The sequence below is a fragment of the Haliaeetus leucocephalus genome, unplaced genomic scaffold (assembly GCF_000737465.1).
Source record: "Haliaeetus leucocephalus isolate CR32 unplaced genomic scaffold, Haliaeetus_leucocephalus-4.0 Scaffold536, whole genome shotgun sequence".
Lineage (NCBI taxonomy): Eukaryota > Metazoa > Chordata > Aves > Accipitriformes > Accipitridae > Haliaeetus > Haliaeetus leucocephalus.
Genome location: NW_010972972.1, coordinates 4,376,438 through 4,393,302, shown reverse-complemented (window position 1 = coordinate 4,393,302; position 16,865 = coordinate 4,376,438).

Sequence of the window (16,865 nt, the reverse complement as noted above, 5' to 3'; positions counted from 1 at the left end):
TGCCTGCTCTGAGCCAAGCCAAGATTTCACTGACTATTCCCAGTGGAGGAGACTCTTCAGGAGCCCTAGGCAGCTTGTCTCAGGGCTCACTACTTGGCTGGGTTAGAAAGTTATTTTCAAGCCATATGAATTAAGGACAAGAGGAATAATTTTATGTGCTACAGAGAAGATTCAAACTGAGAATTAGGAAAATTGCCTCACAGCCTTTCAGATACTACAGTGGGCACATGATTTTCCACGAGTCATCAATCTTCTAGAAAAAGCAAAATTCATTCATTAAATATGGTCTATGGCCAAAGTTTGTCTAGTATTTTGTAATGAACAGTGATGCCTTGGCTGTTCTTAGGACACCAGTTCCTTTTCTGGGCAATGCAGAGGGATCATGCAGATGGTTTCAATAGCTGGATGTTTTCATTAAGGTGGTGAAGGCACTTAGCTGGCAAACTCCTACAACTTTCAATGGGGTAGTTACCTGCCTTCAAATACGTGGTTGGTAAAAATGTAGAGGTGGTGCAGGCAGCGTGGTGAGGAAAAGGGGAATAACTGGAAATGCTGTTGAGCTGTTGCAGTCCCTGCAGGGGCTAATAGGGATAAATCCTGCCTTTCTAGGTAAGATGGAATCATCCGTGTTTCCCACTGCAGCTGAGAAGCTACAGAAAATTCAGCCAGCAGAATCAGCACCAAAGACTAAGTCCTACATTACTGAATGGGATGAGTGCAGTTGCTGCTGGTGGGGAAGAGAGATTGCTCTACTTGCCATGAGGAAAGTGTGTTGGGACACTGGCACAGAAAGGTTCTCCTTTTAGTGGGGAAAGCACAAAAATAAAAATTATGGCTAAAACATGAAACAAAGTATTTAGGTTTGTATGACAAGTCTGGACCACTTTGTCACTGTGAGAGGAAATATCTTGTGTCTTGCAAGATCATCCTTCATCAGCCTTCACATCACCAGTGTCTCGTGGGAGTTGTGTCTCTCAAATAGAGTCCCTTTTTGCCTGCTTTTTAAGGCATGAGTGTTTTTACCATACTGGAAAATGTTCCACATCATAAATATAACAATTACTGATTGCCATGTAGCAAGGATGACTTGGAGATTAAAAGCTGCAGAAATTCAATTCTTTGAAAGCGTTTTTCACTCATACACACCAAACCAATGTAACGCTGGGAGCACCGTGAAGTGGCAGCACACACCAGCAAGCACAAACCCAGGCGCAGCGTGGGACTTTCCCATGTAAATCCCGCAAAGGTACAATTTGTACAACAGGCAGGAGCAGAGTGTGGAGATACTCAGTCCAATCCAGGTATTAGTTGCAGGCTGCAGTGGGGGGCTTGGTATTTTCTTTCCTCTTCTGAAAGCAGTTTTGATAGAAAGATGATAATCCACCCAGTCTCGTGGGCTGTAAGGACAGGACTCCCCTTCTCCATGTGCTTTAATCCGTACCACGGGATCTGATGACACATGTAATAAATCAGTATCAGTCTGCTTGCTAGGTTAATCCTTGGACAACTTTCTAGGACTCAGTTTACAAAATATTACTTGCGTAAGCAACCTCCAGTCCCAGTCTCATTCACCACGGTGCAGGCGTTAATCTGGATGTATTAGAGGATTGTTTCTCACTGTCTGGAATTAATATTACAAAAGTGTGGGGAGTTTGAGTGCTCCTAGCCCTCTTCCACACTGAGGGGCTGCATCTGTCCCTTTAGGGTTGGGACAGTCCCTGAGCTGGGACCCATGAGTCAGGGTGTCAGTTCATTAACTGCTGGTTTCTTTTGGTTTAGGTCCATTCCTGGTGATTGCTGATGTGTTTATACAGGAACCATGGTCATTCTACGACAGGTAAGTGAAGCATACCTCTCTTCAGCATTTCTAATTTTACTCCATCAACCCAAGGACTAATAAAAGTCTTTTTTGGAGCAGGGAGGATCAAGTCAGGGTATTTTTATCCTATTCTATTGCCCTAAAAGGACTGTTACAAGATGCAGAGATACTCATTAGCCTTAATCCTTGATTGGCTTAGAGGAAATCATTGCTCTGTGTGTGTAGTCCAGATTAACCTCGTGCAATGTTCCACTTCTATTTTCTCATCTGGGACGGCCCAGAAGCTGCACGTGAGTCCTGGATATGCAGAAGAATAAAACAGCTTACTGCCTGCCTTGAAGAATAATCTAGTCAAGAATTGCTTTTCAATTTCCAGGAACAGTGCTGCTGTGTCCTTTTGCACATTGAATTGAAGAATTAAGTTGTTTGGCAGGCCTCGTGTAGATTCTGAAATAATTTAGGGCTTCCAATTGTAGTGTTTTCCCTGTGTCTAGGCATAACGTGTGTCTCTCACTCGCTGCTTCTGGGTTGTCTCATTGCCACGTCTCACCTGGGGAGGACTGACAATGCTGACAATACATGTGTCCTGGGTTGGGGCTGCAGACTGAGACTTAAATATGTCAACACAGTCAAGCATTGAGGTGATGGAGCAAATCTACCCAACAGTTTTGCTTCAGCTCTGTGTCTGTCTTGGCAAATAATACACTTTTGGCTGCAACTGGGCAGAAAGCGCTGGACCTCTGAAGCAGGAACTCACATGGTACCACTTTATACCAGTGACAAGAAGAGCTGAGGATAGCTTTGGGGGTGAAAGAAATAACAAAGATCTCATGGAGCAACTGAAATGCTCTTTACAGTGTTGCTCTGACCTATTGGGAGCTGTGGCCCAATGAAAAAAGGCTGCACTTTGGTAGGAGTAATTAGGAGCTCGGTCCTCCTTCCAAAAGGCTCAGAGGCATCGGCCCCATGTTGCAAACTCTGACTGATACAGTCTGCAATGCTGAGGAAAATGGGCATTAAAATGAAGTAAGTTCATATGCTAATTTGAAAGCTCAGAATAGCAGTTGTGGCTCTAAGAAATACCCTGTAACCTCTCTGTCTAGGATGGTATCACGCCAGGCTGTCTGTAATGTCTCTCTGCTGGAGGTTACCCCTCTGTGGTTCAGCTACTTGTTCATAGGCTTCTGTATTGGTCTGAATTCACCCTTTGCAGAGCTCTAATCAAATAGACCATCTTGCTAGTTACCTAAAAACAAGGTGTCTTGTCTAGGCAGGGAGGCAGGGTGCTTCGGAAGTCATTTCCTTCCCACATCTCTTAGGGTAGGATGGATCTCCTCTCTGGAGATGTCTCTCTCCCTTGTCTACCTAAGCCCTAAGCAAGACTAGCTTAGGCACTTGACATTTAGATGGACCCAACTGTGAATGGAGAGCTGTGGTGCAGGGACATCATTCGTTTCTTCTGTTACTGCTGCTATCCTGAAAGTAACTTACAGAAAAGGGGACAAGTACATGTCTCCAGTAACATCATCAAGGCACTTTGCGCCATCCATCTAGACACTAATTAGCAGTCCCAGGATCTAGTCTGGGATTTGGGTCCTATTAAAACCTCAGGATGTGGTTGGACTGGTGTGAAAAAGGGGCTGAAATCTTGGGCTTTTACCTCTCGTGTCTGTAGTGTTACAGCAGTAAAGCTGCAGCAGAGCAGGAGTGATGCCGCTCTTATGTTAGCAGATGAGAGGTTACTGCTAGGATGTTACAACGGAAGGAAAAATGTAGTGGCATTTCTGTACTGAAAGCTGGGTGCTGGAGAATAAACCTGGAGCCATTTGTGATTGATGTGTTTGTATTGCCCAAGTGTTCAAAAGCCATCACCTCCAGGGAGGTATTACAAGAAGAACCCTTAAGAGCAAAGCCTTAACATTCAGTGTGCATGTTCGGTCTCCTATAGGCTTTTTTAGAGAAGATACTCAGTTGTTTTCCATACAAACATCTTTTAGTTCATAAGGACTGGGTGTCAAAAGTGTATAAGGAATCTCCAAGTGGACTCCGGGAAGTTATCAACAATATTTGATACATTACTTTGGGATTAAAGCTTCTTATTATTAAACAAGAAAAAACCTAGGCCCCTAAAACAACCTGCAGTTTTCAAAAAGCTCTTCCATTTCTTGCTGTTCTCGACAGTTTCGAGACTACCTCTCCCTGTGCATTTGGACGCTGAGCAGGTGCTGACAAATATCAGGGAAATAGGTTTGTGTAGAACTTGTTGCTTACTGCAAACATCTCACTGCATCATGGGTAAGGTGAGCAAGGACCCCTCCGTAATGAAATAAGGTTACCCAGTTGTTAGCAGATACATGCTCTTTCTGAGGTCACTTTATACCAGTTTACCCCATCTAAAGGTCCAATCTGAGACACACTTGAGCCACTTTGCTCTCTGTGGTCCAAAGAGCTGCTGTTTATGCTGGTGCTTAATTGCAAGTAGCAGCAATATATGTATTTTACCTCCTTCAGTTTTGCTGTAAGATTTTAGAAACAAGTCTCTGCTGTTCTTGATCGGTATGACTTTCCAGGGAGCTTTCCCTCTGTCTTGTCTTTTTTTTTCTTTCACCCTGGAATGCACACCTCACAGTTCTCCCCTCCCACCCCTTTTCCCCCGAAAACTTTCTCCAACAAGATCAAACAAAAGACCAAATCATCACCTGCGATAGAACTGCCCAGAGCTTTTTGGCCCCTACAGCTTGGTTTTCCTGTCCTTACTCAGCTATAAACCCAGGAATTTTGAAGATGAGCCCGTGGCATTGCACCCCTTCCATTCTCCCCTCAAAACAGGTCACACTGGGATCTCCCTCAGAGGTTGGCTCTGGGCAGCTGAGCACAGAGAGAAGTGCACAGCTCTGAGCAAGGATAAGAAAACACACAGAGCTCCTGCCCCGTGTCTTCCACCCAGTAATTCAGAAGAAAAGCCAATATTGTTCCCCAGCAGGGGCCTGTAGGGAGCCAAACTTATCAGCTTTAGTAGCTAGCAAATCACTCATGGCAAGTCCATTTCCACGCACAAAGGGAAAAAGAAAAAGGAGGGCTTCCTAAATTCCTGCCTTGGCAGCCTGACAAGTTCATTTGGCTCCGCAGCACAGCGGCAGCTCGTTCCCTCCTGTTCTGTCTTTTATTTGAAGCAGAGATGTTTTTAGAACTGGAGTGGAGACCAGGAGGGTGCGGTGGCCCCAGCCGCTGGTGACCACGCAGCCTGGCAAGGGACACATTGCTGCTCCAGGCAGAGGGCTTTGCCGAGGCCACCGCTGTCCTGGTGGCAAATAACAAACGTCTGCTGCTTGCCACACGGCTGGTTTTGCCAACTCTGTTGTCTTGTTCATGTAGGCAACTCTCATATAACCTGATCTTAACTCCAGGGTTTCCCAGCCCTACAAATTTCCTGCTGCTGGGCCAAACCAACAAAAATCAAAACCACTTACCTGCTGGGGAATAAAGCATGCTCCTAAAATTTAAGTATTTCATGTAGGACCAAGTTCAGCATCCCACAAAGCTCATCCACCAAACTAGACTTGGCAGAAGATTGTGTCTGTATTGCTGTAGTCTCCTGACCGTGTCCAGACCACATGAAGATCATTGCTGCTGTTGTGGGTTTCTCCCAGTCTTAGTGGCCACCCCAACCTGCTCCTGGGGTTATAGGGAGAGAAGTAGAAATAGGAGTGAAAAGAAACAGCGGAGACCTAAGCTAAGCAGATGATAGAGGAAACCAAAGCTCAGCCAGAAATTAAGGTCCTGAGGGATCAAGTGCTATGGATGCCTCGTGCTATAAAGCTCCTTTTAGTTCAACACCAAAGCAAAGAAGATGTCTCCAACTAGTCTGACGCTTTGCAGGAGCCAAGGCTTGGTCAGAGACTTCAGCTCTGCTCTCCTGGCTCGGCAGTGCTCCCAGTGAGGTGACTTTTGGGGGCAATGCCAAAACCTCGCCGTTTCTTTGCAGCCATCCATTCTGTAAAGTCTGTGGCACCTCTGGCATTTCTTTGAGCGTAAAACCCCCGATACAGCTTCAGCTTTAAACCCCACAAAACAAGCCCTACATGAACGACACTGTCCTTGATATGTTCATGTCTGTGTTTTCTGAGGGTGTTTGTGGCTTCGTGTTCTTGTGCCAGGACTGGCTTTTAGCTAAAATTGTCCTTTCTCGTTCTTGACATTTCTCAGGTGTTTGTATAAAGAGCAGTTGCTTTCCTTCCTAGCCTTGGAATTGACCAAAATCCTAAAAACCCCTTTTTTTTCTGCCTTGTAAAACAAGCTCTGCAGCCCTCTTGTGATGGTGGCAGCCCTTACTGCAGCTGCTCCAGCTTAATTTCTTCTTGCTAAGACCAGAATTGCACATTGCACTGCAGGTGAAAGGGATTTGTGCAGTTCATTAATGAGCAGGAACAGATTTTGTGACCATCGCTGTTTACAGACACTCGGTTTGATGCTCCAGGAGATGTTTTCCCTTGCTGGGAGTAAGAACAGCAGAGACCAGATTTTGAAATGTTTCAGTCCATTCACAGACATCTCCCATCTGGGCTCTGTGAGCACCGGTTTTACCTGGAGCTGGCATACACTGTTTTGGGTGTTATTGGATAATATGCATTCAGCTGTGCTAAGTGATTCATTGTGCTATATATTTTGTTAGCAAGGAGGAAGGGGCGGGGGAGAAAACCAATGTTATTGTAGGTCTTCTCAGGGCTGATCTGTAATCATGTTATTATAAAAAGCAAAGTGTAAGTCCACTGTTTGGATTCTCTTTCTCATAAACACTGAATAATTTAAGTCTTCTCCCATTTATGCCTTGTATCTGTCTGATCTATGAGTCTGAGGCTTCCCTGGATAGCTGTAATGCAGCAATGAAAAGTCCAGCACAAGCCAACCAAAGGGCACATTTGCATATAGATTGAAACATGAATCGTTGGGAGCCATTCATTAGTTGCAGTGCTCAAGACATTTGGCATTTTAACAGCTCTCTGCATCAAATCCTTTCCATCAAATTTATGGGACAATTAAAGTGCTGGGGTAGCTGTGTGCAGAAAATAAAGCTGCAGGCTAGGGAGATGTTCTTGCAGTGCTATGGCTGCAGAATATAAATTGCATGATGTCAAGTAAAGGTAGAGTGAACAATCTCCGCCCTGGTGTGGAGATACACTGCCTCTTAGAGAGCCTGTCTGAAACACACTCGTTCCTGCTTTTTGATACCTTAGACAAGCCCCCAGGATCCGTCTTCCCCAAAGTGTATGCACTGAAACCTTAATCTATTTGATCTCAAGATAGAAAAGGCTTGGAGTGAGAGCTATTATATGTGCGGGTGAGTTTACTTTTGCTTTTTTAAGAGGCAGTAGCAAAATACCCAGCCAATGGGACATTCATTTGAGGGTACAGGAAACCTCAAAGGACTCAGTAACAATATTTACCTTGAATTAATCTTGGAACCTGAGGTTCCCCAGGGAAAATCTACATCCCCAGGGGCAGGTCTTGCAAAGCAGCTCACATATGATCTTTTCTTGCTTGATGGTAACTTCTCTGTGTCTGTCAGAGCCCTTAAAAGATGCCATTTAACTTGCTGAGACCTGACATCTGGAGCAAGAGAGAAATTCAGCCCCTCAAACTGCCTCTTTCCCTTAAGCCCTCCAAGTCATCATGGCCTCACATTGCGCCAGGTGAGGTTTAGATTGGATATTAGGAAAAATTTCTTCACCAAAAGGGTTGTCAAGCATTGGAACAGGCTGCCCAGGGAAGCGGTGGAGTCACCATCCCTGGAGGTATTTAAAAGACATGTAGATGTGGTGCTTAGGTATGTGGTTTAGTGGTGGACTTGGCAGTGCTAGGTTAATGGTTGGACTCGGTGATCTTAGGGATCCTTTCCACCCTAAATGATTCTATGGTTCTACAACCTGACTCTGAAGAATTCTTGCTGTTTGTTTATGTTTTCTGTAAAAAAAAAGACTGTAATGAATCTTGAACCTCACATGGCCATTGTGCACCAGCTGGTGGAGCTGGGGGCTGCTGGCCCATCTAGGAACCCCTTTGCAGGAGTGAGGTTTGGGGAGGGAGGTCAGAAATCCTTCATTCCCACCTACCCCCATCCCACCCCACATCTTATCCTGCTGCTAGGCATCAACACAAGGGTTGATTTCCCTTGGTTCTCACTCCAGCTACTGAGCCTCTGATTACGGTTCGTTACAGGACGAAGCATCTTCATACCAGCTGTGCAAACAGAGCAGAGCAAAGGAGCTCCCATCCTGTCCCGATCCCATCCCTGCACACCCACCTCCCTCTGTCTGCCCTCCATTCCCTCCCAGATGTGTGGTACAGCTGTTGGCTGGAGCACATCGTCCATAATTTCACCAAAATCATGACTTACAAGTACTTTTAAAAACCTTGAACACAATTTATTATTTCTTACTTATTGCTGTTATTTTTACTCAGATCAGTTCTCAGATGGGATATAGGGAGTGACAATTGCAATGATTTGGGTAAAAGGTAGACATTTACACCAACATGGCTGCTGTAAGAAATGTTTGTGATATGACATCCTTAATGGAGTGTAGGACCACGCTTTTCATCTGCTCCTTGTACAAATGGTTGTGCAGCAGGCAGGCGGCTCTCCCTGTTTGAGATGACCTTCCTCTTCATCAAATTCCTCTTGCAAAATTGGAAAACATTCAACAGCAAGGCATTAAAAAGGAAGCCCTCAACGTTTAATGGATTTGGGGTCACAGGCACATCTGTGGAATGACCCTGATGTACACTAATGAAAGATCTGGCCCTGATGGTGTAAAATGTGTTCATTTTTCAAGCCACAGCACCGTTTTCTAGCACAGTGTAGATTTGACAGCTGTTTTCCTAAAAAAACCCTTAGCTCTGGCTTTCTGCAATCAGGTTCAAGAAGCTGTGCACAGGTCCTGGGGCCCAGGGGAAGGAAAGCAATAACAGACCATTTTAATAGCACAAATTGAAAAATGGCATTTCTTTCTCAGGAGAAAGTTGAGCTGGGAGTACAGAGTGTATCTGCTGAGATTTCATTGCCTGGTCAATGAATAAAATAATTTTATTGGAATTAAAAGCCAACTTTGAAGACAGAATTCCAATGAGAACATCAAAACAATACACTCCATGTCAGTCTCTAGCCAAACTCTGGTGTTTTCATGAAAAGCTTTGTTTATATGTTTTTCCTGTTGCATTTTAAGTTTTAGTGAAATGGCATTCTCTAAGGAAGATTTACAGTAAGAATTTTGGAGGAGTAAATCTACTTTTAGTGTAGTCAAAACAGAAGGAGGATTTGGACGTTTGCTAGAACACACATGAGGAGACTGTTCTGAAAAAAAAAATCTGTTTAAGAGCAGAGAAAATTCAATACTGTGAGTGAAATAGCCTGAGATACGCTGGTAAGCCAGCTGGCACTTTAGATACCTCTACTGGGGCTTTCATCAGTGGGGAAATGAGATGAGTAAGTGTGGACTGAGACTTGGGAATTTGTATGCTGATGCTTTTGCATTTCCATTTTGCCACTCCTGGGTATATTTACAGATATTGCTCTCGTGGCCAGCAGTACTGACCAGCCCGTGCAAGGGTTGTGCATTAGACTGTTGCAATGTAAGAGAATTGGTTTTTCCCTGTTGATCACATCTGTGTGGATCTGAGTTTTGCCACCACCATGAGAAGGTGATAGGGTGGATGAGTCCTCCTCTCGTCTCCTTCCCATATCACCCTTGCTGCTCTCTGCACAAGGGAGGTGGCACTGGTGGAGGAATGCAGCTGCTCTCTTGCACTGGGAAAGGTCAATCTTAAAAGTTTACAAGGATTTCATCCTCCATTAGGCAATTTTGTGAAAGGAGAAAACATCACCAGCTATAAATTATGAGGACTTCTGCTCCTGAACAGAAATTATTATAAAATTCTGAACAGACTTACAGTGTACTGGAGTTGGGAACATATATAAAATGACCATATTTGTTCAGACCCAGGTCTGTCCCATCTGGTATTCTGTGTCCAGACTGTCTGTTGGTGAACACCAAGGGACAAGTAAGCAAACAGTGTAATTTCCTCACAATATTTTCTTATCCTTCAGCTAATTTCCTGGCCTCCACCTATGAGATTTCAGCTCGGTGATTTCCCAAGCCTGATGTGATTTGATTAGTAGTCCCTAATGCATCTCCCTTCCAAGTACTTGTCCAGCTTCCTTACTCCTCCGGGTGTCCTATCCACCTCTATTTCTTTTTGCTGAACCTAGCCCCTACTGACCTTGATGTCCCCTTATTTTTGGACTGGAAGAGTATTTTAAAGAAGTATCTCTACAGACTTGTCCACTCTGCCCTAGGCATCCACATGGGCCACTGGTGAGGATAGGAAGCTACCCAGGATGGTCTTTTGGTGTGCTTTAACCTTGCACACCCATTTTCGTGTCCTGCCAGAGGCAATTCCACTTACATCCCGATAGTATTGCTCCCTCCCAACTCTTTTACCAAGAAGCAGATGCCTTCCATCCTTTCCCCAGAGTCACCGTAACAGAACCTGGGAGAAAAAGAGGTTGGCTTATTTTGCATGCTGAAGAAGAATGACCCAAATGCTGCTTGGTTTTAAGATTGGGAAAAACTCCTATCTGGGACAGAGCCTTGCCAGTGATTTTCACAGTACAACTCAGAAGCCTTTTGCACAGCCAGTGTGAATGCAATATGAGTAATTCATGTGCATCTCCTACCACCCAGCCAGATGTTTTATTGCCAGCGCCATTGCTGGCAAATGACTCTTAAGGTCACACACTGCATTTTTATGATCTGCAAATCACTTTGTAAAGGCATTTTACTGCCCCTTAACCCCATAAGATTGCTAGATTTGGTGCGAAACAGACAGGCAGCCCTTTCCCATTAAGTAGATGCTTGGAGTTAAACAGCATTTGCACCCAGCAAAATGCAATGGAGCCACTAACCATATCTCCATGCTGACACTCTGTCAGCCCATTCCTTACAGAAACATAGGCATAATTAATACATCTATGTGATAATACTCTTGCAGTCTCAAAATTAAGGCTATATGGCAATTAATGAGTTTCTCTAAACAAGTATAAAATTAATGAGCATTCTTCACATGATTTAATTTCCCTTTACAGGATTTAGGTTTTCACATGAGCATCAACCAGCTGCCTGTTGCTGGGCAAGGATCTCTGCCATTGTAGGCACCTTGCAAACCCACAACAAAACCAAAAGTTTGGTTCCAGGAGTAGCATTTAATAAAACCCATTTGTAATGCAACCCTTTTCACAGTAAAGTGGATAAAATGTGAGACAAAACTCCTTTGGAGGCCACATCTCCCTGTGCAGCATATGCAGAATGGACTGTCTATGTAATAAAATAGCCATGAGGAAAACAAGAAGTATCAAGAATAGAGGAATTAGTTGCTGAGCCAAAATCATGCAGAGCTTATTTCTTTTATGGTTTTATTCTTCTAGCTGCTAGAGTCCAGGACGTCCATATGAAAGTCTAACCCCACTGGCAATCTTACCAGCCACAATTCCTTGATAATTTCATGTAAGAAATAGGTCCAACTTGCTTCTTCAAGCTGTGGCTATTGCTTCATTTGCAATGGCTGGTGATTATTTAGCGGGACTTGGATTTTGAAGCAGGTTTCTGGGTTTGTGTGTGTAGAAATGACTGATTTTCAGGGTCTGGCTTCTAATCGCTTTCTGAAAGCCAAGTTTCTTCAATATGTGCCCAACAAGCTATAAACCATTAGCTGTAAAAGTGTCCCAAGCTCACAGTTTGAAGGCATCCACAGTGCATATCTGTATATGTCCTGATCCAACAAGGCAACTGTCTTGGCTGGGTCTGCCAAATACAACTGTGATTTGAACAGTCATGATTGGCCCCATCTCTATCATCTTGTGCCAGCCTAAAACCTCCACTCTTTCTCTGCAACCTTTAGGTTAGGGCTTGTCTAGCTGGACTTGCTGAGTGGTTCCTTCAGAACCTTAATTAATCTGGTTGTCCTCTGGGGTCCCTTCCTTCTACCAGAGCCTTCTGGAATTTCACACCTTCCACAGCCCAGCTGTGATGGTGTGAAATTTGGGATTAAAATGCACACTGTATCATTCCTCATTCTTCTCAGGGTACTATTAGCATGGAAGTTTAATTAAAATCCATGGAGAAATCATCAGAAATAAACCTCCTGGTGCACTTGGTAATTCCTGAGAGTTACAGCAGATGGGGCTGGTATTGTGCTGCTGGGAGGGAGCCCATGGTGCAGCTCTGTGGCTGGTCCACCTCCTCTCTCAGAGGGACCCCCCACCAGCAATTTGGGAAGTTTTCCAAACGAGATGGGCAGAGGGGTTTGAAGAATCCAGGTAAGTGGCTGCAGTTACCAACCTGCTCTGGGTTTCCATTTCAAGGGTGGTCTTGCAAGGAGCCAACCCTGGAGCCTTCAAACCCATGAAGCAAGCAATGAAATATGGGTGATTTTGCTGGGTTTTAATAATAGTAGAATTCTTTTTGTTATCTGTTTCCTCATGGCAAAAAAGTCCAGGTGCTTCATGTTCTCAAGATTTTTTGACATCTGGGAGTATCTTTTCTCCTTTTGGAAGCACACTACTTGTATCGCAGCATCTCTGCACCCTTGTGTCTGACACCTAAGGAACAAAAACCTGTATCAAGATGTTTTGGATTGCATCACAAGCATTGCCAGCATGATTTTTTTGTTTTCCATTATGCTTTCTCCTGCCACCCATTCCTCTCAGAAACTGGCTTTTCAAACACGCCCCTGGAGTAGTCCACTTCTCCCTTAAGCAGTCATATCACAAACTCCCTCAAGACGCTATTGACTGAGCTGCAGACTAACCTTCCTCCAGACCCCCTCACTCTCCCCAGTAACCAAGACAACCCTCAGTGGATAAGCAAAGGCAGTGTGGAAAAGGGCAGTGCTGCTCAGATCTGGTGTGGCAGTGAAGGAAAAGAGGCATAACTCCCCTTTCATTCAATATTTCCAAAGATGAGATGTGCTATTTTAAATGGTAGGGCTTGCCTAGACATATCAGTGCCACTTTTGCTAATGCAGACCCTTAGCACAGACACGTTTCTGCTGGGAAAACCGCAATTACATGAGTATAGATTACTACTATATGGGAAAAGCATACATTTTTACTAGGATTAAGCACTTCTTTGCACTATGTCTACATTAACGGTTGGACTTAATCTTAAAGGTCTTTTCCAACCTAAATGATTCTATGGTTCTGTGATTCTATGATTTCTGTTTACGCAGGAATAGCTGTGCAGATTACAATAGTCCCATGTCTATTTGGTACACAGGAATTAATTGCAGACTAGATCTCAGTGAGGTTGCAAAAAGGCAGGGAGGAGGGAACAAGGAGCCTGAAGCAAAGAAATGAAGGAGAAAGAAGCTTCCCAGAGCATGAAAGATGAAGCTGAAACTCTGAAAGAGAATTTGGCAGGTTGCATATGAAAAGTAAAAGTGATTTTTATCGCAGATGGTGGAAAAATCCTGTTTTGTTTCCCCAGGAATAAAATCATGTAAAACAATTGAATTCATGTGGTGGCTTTTAGGCTTCTTTGAACAGCCTTTCTGAGCCAGGATGAAAAACATCCTTTCCAATTTACATTTCTGTGCATGATTTTTTTTTTTTTTTATTTTTCCCCTTCATCAGTACTGTACATTGGAATTCAAACTGTGTCCTTTCTGTGAATCATTGTGATCTTGAAAAGGCTGTATGCCTCAGAGGCAGAAAAATGTTGGGTGGAAATACCTGATTACCTCCATCTGTTGCATTGTTCTGTAGCTCTCCTGCTCATCAGCTGGGACTCTTCTTTCGTGAATCAAATCAAACAGCTCTCTGCCTTCACCTGGGGAATAAAGCTCATCCGTAAGCAAGGCAGAGCCTCCATCAGTGTTGCTCAGTGATGCCACAGCAGATACCTGTGCCCGCAGCAGCTTTGCTCCCTGGCCATGCTGCCAGCTGCATGGTCCTGCTGCTCTCCCTGCTCCTTCACTGGGGCTTTGCTGATCGCCTGATGAGCCACTTCAGGGGCTAAACCAGAAAAAACTTTTTAAAAACGTATGAAAATGTTGCTGCTGGGTTAATTCTTGGAGCTGCTTCACCGTGGGATCAAATCAAAGGTATGGGAGCACGCGGCTTAGCTGTACTGTCCAGCCATAGGGACCTGCTGGAACCAGCATCCCTCCCAAACTGTGCTCAGAGAAGGAGATGGCATTCCCTTAGTCCCATTTTCCTAACGCTTGACATACAGAACAGCATGCATTTAAAGGAAAATGTCCAGAATCTTTGCTTCTGGGTGGCTAAGGGCAAGGGGTTTCCATCATGCCTCCTGTTGCAAACTAGGGAGCTCTTGCTGAACCTCGGTTGTCTGGGGAGATGGGAGTGACTGTTGTTGGCAGATTTAGAGTGGATCTGAGAGCTCCCAGTGTGGTACCAGTGCAACCTCCCTACTCCTAGGACCTGAAGGAATATGTGTCGGTCTAACAGTACTAAATTACTTGCTCCCATCCTAAAGCGCTCGCCCTCTGATATCCCCTGGTTTTATTTTTGCCCTCTCTGTTTTTCCAGATTTGTATGTCTTACGATTGCTCTGCCATCTTCCTTTGGATTTCTTCCATGTGCATTTAGGACAGGACCCAGCCGTGAGGCTAAAAGGCTCAGTCTTCATTTCCTGTTCCACTTCTGCATCTTAGCAGATTTTTCAATCACATCCCAAGCAGCGGCCATCAGCTTTTTGTGTGAGACCTGATATGCAGTGCCTTGGCACGGCATTTGGGTGGGTGACGCCCGGGGCCAGCCTAATCTGCTTGTCACGTCAACGGATTGCCGGATTCTCCACTTCGCCTGCAACAGTAATGCCGTAGAATTCATGGATTAAATCTTCTATCTCCATGTTTGTCCGCATGCTTAAAACCCAATCCTGAGCCGAGAGGTCCCAAACAGTCAACAACAAGCTCCTTGCCAAAAGCCAGGGATGAGGTCAGACATCACTGGGAGCTGAGCCTCATTACACCATGCTAGATTGCGCCCCTGCAAACCTGATTAAATCCATCATTTTTGCTCCCGGAATCTTTGACTATCCCTCAGCACTAAATGGGAAAATGCTGAGATGCGTGCCACATTTGTGGGTTGTTTTTTCCCTCCTGTCAGTATCAAAGTTACAGGATGAGTGAGTGGTGCATTGATTATTGAATTATTTAACGATTCCTCTTGCATCTCCGCCTTTGCTTCAGAAAGTCTTTGTGTGTAGCACGTTACCTTGGCTGTCAGCTGGTGCCTGATGTGCTATGAGAAATTGGGAAGAGAATCTTATTTATTTATGAAACAGGAAAATTATTAGGGTTACCGACTACCAGCATGTGTGTTTTTTGCACTACAGTTTGTTGTCAAGTAGGAATTCAAGCTTTTTCTTCCTTTCCCACCTTTTCTTGATGCTGGTGGCAACTGCACAGCTAAAGACGAGTGCAAAGAATAGAGATGAGCACTCCTAACTCTCCCTTGGGCTGCACAGCTGTGGGTCCAGGAAAAGCTCCATTAAACTGAGCAGGATACGCCCATGTAATCGAGAGCTGAACTGAATCAGACAGGTGATATCTAGAGGTGATGATACATGTTTTTAGTAGAGCACAGGCATGATACGGCCCAAAGGATTCAGGTAGCTGGTGGAAGACTGCACTGCCATAATACGCTGCGATGCACCAATACATTTAGATTTCAGTCTGCTCTCCAAATGACATTGAAATTTGGAGCTGGGGGAATGCCTATGTTTGCACTTGTGTCTGTGTGCACTAAGGATTTTCTGCTTCAAAGATGAGCAGTAAGGAAGTAAAGGACTCAGCTTGGATATAGCTCTCTGGAGACCTGGGAATGTGATTGTGCCCGTTTCCAAAAAAAAAAAAGCTGCATAAACAGGTTGTTTTACATCAATTGTCAGAGCTATAGCCCACACATCACATTTGGCCCACGCGGTGCATCGATGGCCATTCTGCAGGCTATCGGTTTTCCTATTTTAGAAGAGTAAGTTTAGTGGTGCAGGGAGTAATCAGTGGAGCGCTGCTGACCTGAGTCCACAGACAGCCTCTGATAACCAGTGATTTTCCATATCCTTCAGCAATTTACCTGAATATCAGCCCTTAGGACCTTTCAGCATCCATGCTAGGGGTAGGAGCCAACTTAGCTAGCTTTGGATACCTGTACTGTAGATTTCCACCTCCAAACTGTCCTCTTCACACACCCCTTTAGGTCAGTATGATCTGACCTAGTTTAATTACCTGCTTTATGCAGAGGTGAATAGAATAGAATATTTCAGTTGGAAGGGACCTACAATGATCATCTCGCAAAGACCTGGATGTCTTGTTCAGAGGTGGACACATGCACTGGGTTAGTTGAGTCCCACCTGACCCGTTTTCACTGAATAACTCAGCTTTTCAGTGACAGCTGCAAAATAACTGGTTCAAGACCACTTCCTCAGCCCTGGCAATGTCTGAGGCATTTTCTTTGGGCCTGTAAATCAGGCTGGGGCAAAGAAACCCAAGCTTTCATTAATTTAGGTGGTTCCCCTGCTGTGAGGATGCTTCCTGCAGGTGACATTGCCCTTTTTTCTCTAGCAGTGCGGTCCACACCACCACAGTAGCACTTAATGGGAGCTCAGGTGTCGGCAGCAGCCTAAACCTATTGCCTAGGTCGCATCAGTTCCTCAGGATAAGCATTTGCCCCTTACTACGCGTGTGCACAAAGCGTGTCACAGCAGGACCTTGATCTCAGCTGTGCCTGCTGCTGCAGAGGTATAGTAAATCATCAGATCAGGGTCCAGCATGGCTCTTTGGGCTCATACTTCTATCTCTGCAGTGAAGAGTCTAATGTTACCCCAGGGAGCTGTAATCTAAACTGGATGGCATTGCTGACGGGCTGCCAGCCAGCTAAAGGTTTATTTTCCTCCATTGCGTCCCTCCCCTTATTGTCCTAAGTGTGTTTATTTGTTTCCCACATAAGGCATAGCACGTTCCGTTAGAA